The following is a 4,004-nucleotide window of genomic DNA, read 5'->3' as shown; positions in this document are numbered from 1 at the left end:
ACCACCCACCGCCAACTCTTGGCTACTCTTTTACCAACGAATTGTGGGATTGACCGTAATATCATAACGCCCCACGGCTGAAAAGGGCGAGCATGTTTGGTGTGACGGAGGTTCGAATCCGCAACCCGCAGATTGCGAGTCGAGCGCCCTAACCACCTGGCCATAAGAAGAAAGTGGGAGACTAGAACTATAGGATTTCTTAGCAGATGTTTTAATGAAGTACAAGACAACTTGAGATGCAAAATTTATCATCAAACTAAGTATTATTTATTTTCAGCAATAAATAACGAAAATGAAAGCCATAAACATTTGAAGTAATAATTTATATTTATAAAGCTGTATGTTTCGCTAGCTAAATAATGGAAATTACAAACTGTTTGGCATTAATTAGATTGTTGATCATACATCGTATGTTTTTTTTTTAACCAAAGTATACTGAGATATATATTCCTTCTAGTGTAGGTACAGTTGATAATAAAATTTCATGTTTAACAGCACTCACCTTTGTCATATATAGCTTCTTTTGAAATGCTAAAATTACTTTAGCAAACGAGAGTTTAAACGTGTTTGAACATTCTTTGATAAATTGTTTGAACATGACTCTGCATAGTGGTGAGGATTTAAACGTGTTTGAACATGACTGTGTATAGTGTTTTAAGCAGCTCTACTCCTATTAAGTTACTGTTTTAATGTTTTAATATGACTTAATAAACATCCTTAGAGAAGAGGATAGATAAGAAAATTAAGGAATATATGTTCATATAAGATCAGTAAACAAGATCGTCAGATATACTTTCAAATAATGAACTGTACTGACAGATAGATCTATATACATTGTAGAAAACAATGTTATAAGAGATAGTGAACAGACAAATTTACAAAGAGGGTTAGTAAAAAGACTGTCATATCAATATACTGTTGGTGGTACAAATAAGAATTAAAACTTAAACACTTGCAAAATATATAGAACAAAGCCGTCTCTGAGAGTCTGTAGGCGTTAACAAATTGAATAATTCTTTGTATAACTTACAAATTTAATTGTTACTTTTCTAGTAATTACATTTTTTTCAGAAAATCTTTTATTGTTTTGAAATTCGTATGTTTTTCTGTGTTTCTCTACAAAGACGTAAGATAAATCTCGTTCTTCTGTGTTTCTTTTACAAAAATGTAACGTAGACCAAATATGAAACGTCCTTTTTACAAAAGTGTAAGTCTCAATCGTAAATGTTCATAAAATAAGAAGGTAGATCGTTGTCTTTAGTACTTTAGATTTTTACTCGGTTAAATATAAAGAAATCATTGATTCTTCAGTACGTTTTAAACAGTGAAATTATTTAGTAAGTATCCTTCAAAATGTTTTTATTAATATTTTGATTTATTAGAAAAATGGTAAATAACATCGGGATGCTAAATTCTAGTGTGTGTACTGTATAATCGTGTTACTTAACACTTACTGCGAAATTATTGAGGCCTACACATTTAATTTGCTTCTTAGCTTCGGTGGCAGAGTAGAAAGCAAAGCTTACTGTTAATTTTACTGTATTTCGGTTCAACTTATTAGTGAAAATTGCCTGTTTAGATCCCAGAAGACCTGAATCCCACGTAATGTTTGATTAAACTTTGTCAGTACTATTCATTAGAATTATATAAAATATCTTCAGCAACGGGGCGCGAATCTTCAACTTGCGGTTTATAGTTCGACACGCTAACAACTAAACCACGCCCGGCCCTGTATACATCTATTATTCTAAATTACGAATAAAACTTTCTAACTGCAAATTTTTTCTAGTCCTTCTTAAGAAACATACATCGTTTGTTTGAAGTATACCTGCCAAGATGTTAGAAAATATCAGCTCTTTTATAATTAGAAAATTATAAACGAAGTTTAAGCTTTAGAATAATTGTTCAAATATGCTAAGGCTAAACACTTGAAAGACTTTAATTGGAATATATAATCTTCTGAATCAGAAATATCAGTTTATTTTATTGTCTCCATCTTATTTATTAGAAAATTATCAGATGTTTTTCTTACATATTAAACTACTATTATGAATAATTAAAACATGATTTGCTTACTTAATGTTTAGCTGGTGTAACCGAATTCAGTTCTATGCCAGATCATAAATTTCTCTAAAAGGATCTTCGCGCAAAGCTATCAAAGAATGTGTAAGTGTTATCCTTCAGTTATTGAAAGGAAATACAGAGTAGTCCTACATATATTTTCAAGATATGCAGGCATTATCCTTTTTACTGTTTGTTTGATTTGTTTCGAATTTCGCACAAAGCTACACGAGGACTATCTGCGTTAGTCATCCGTCATTTAGCAGTGATAGACTAAAGGGAAGGTAGCTAGTCAACACCACCCACCGCCGATTCTCGGGGTTCTCTCTTACTAATAAATAGTGGGATTCACCGTCACATTATTATGCCCTCAAGGCTGAAAGGTAATGGTGATTCGAACCTGCAACTCTCAGATTGTGAGTCAAGCGCGTTAACCACTAGGTCATGCCAGGCTCTATCCTTTTTGTTGTTGTTATTTATTTTCTGCATAATTGTATTGCGTTTTCAGTGAATTATTTCGTATTACAGAATTTGACTTACAGTGTGATCAGTGCATGCACGAAATTTGTATATTTGTTTCAGGTAACAGATATCTAGCAACTACCTCTCTGGCCAGCTACACTTTAGAATCCAATAATCAATAATCTTTTTTCGTTACAATTTCAACAATTATGTAGAATGTTGTACCACTTTGCGTAATACATGAACATTTAGTCGACTCTTCAAACTAGTAAACTTGAGTTTGATTCATAAAGTTGTTCATTTTGGTGTTACGTGATAGGTTGCTTGGTCCAATTTATATACTGCTCAGATACTTTTTTTCATCTTAAGATCAACGTGTCTCCTCTAGAATAGTTCATTAACTATAATAGACCTGAACGAATTAAATATAAATGATTTGAACGAAACTCTTCAGTTGTTTGTTTTTTCATATGACTGAAGAGAATAACTGATTTGAACGACATTCTACTCCTTCACACATACATTCGAAAAGATCAGGAATATTTTTAGGTTAAAGGTTAAACGACTATTCTGTTGATAATATATATTTTTACTCAATAACTGAGTACGATTTTGATGGGAATGTGGGTTTGAACGAAAGGCTTCAGGTGATCACTTGTACTTTGCTTTATAAAAAGAAAGGAGTTAATGAGTTAGAATAGTACCTTTTATAGACAGTATTCAGTTGGTAACGTGTTCTTCATCTTCAAGAAGAGAATGACTGTAGGGTTTCAAGTCTTAAATTTAGATATTGTATTTAAAGGTTTCTTATTTTTAATTGATAGAAGAAAACTATATTGAAGTTGGAAAGTCGGCTGAACTATGTTCTTAAACCAAGAGGCGATAACTGATATGTTGGTCTAAACAACAATCTTCAGATGTTCATGTATTATTTAGCCAATAGAATAGAATTAACGTGTTAAAACATTTAGTTTGAACCACTTTTTTCACATGAAGAGGAAACACCAAATACTGTGTAGTAACTGTTTGTCTAAATGACTGTTACAGGTGTTCATCTTTACCTTAGAGAAGAAAACTAAACTTTTGGAATATTTAGTCTGAACTGCAGTCTTCTCCTGGCCATTTTTTCTTTATTTAACGAAGAAAAAAGAAATAGACTATAGAAGCTATTAGTCTGACTGTGCATGTTTTCGTGTTTGACTTAGAAAAGTGAAATAATGCGTTAAAAATGCTAGTGTGAGAGGAATGCTTAGGTAGCAATGTGTTATTAACACGATAAGAAAGTAGTAATATTAACAAGACGATCAAAACTATGGTGAAAACAAACATTTTGTTTCATACATTTCGGGCCCGGCATGGCCAGGTGGTTAGGGCGTTTGGCTCGCAGTCTGCAGGTCGTGGGTTTGAATCCACGTCACACCAAACATGCTCGCCCTTTCAGCCGTGTGGCCATTATAATGTGACGATCAATCCAACTATTC

This window comes from Limulus polyphemus, unplaced genomic scaffold, assembly GCF_000517525.1.
Source record: "Limulus polyphemus unplaced genomic scaffold, Limulus_polyphemus-2.1.2 Scaffold4531, whole genome shotgun sequence".
Classification (NCBI taxonomy): domain Eukaryota; kingdom Metazoa; phylum Arthropoda; class Merostomata; order Xiphosura; family Limulidae; genus Limulus; species Limulus polyphemus.
The sequence above is the reverse complement of the archived record's forward strand: the minus strand, read 5'-3'. Positions refer to the sequence as shown.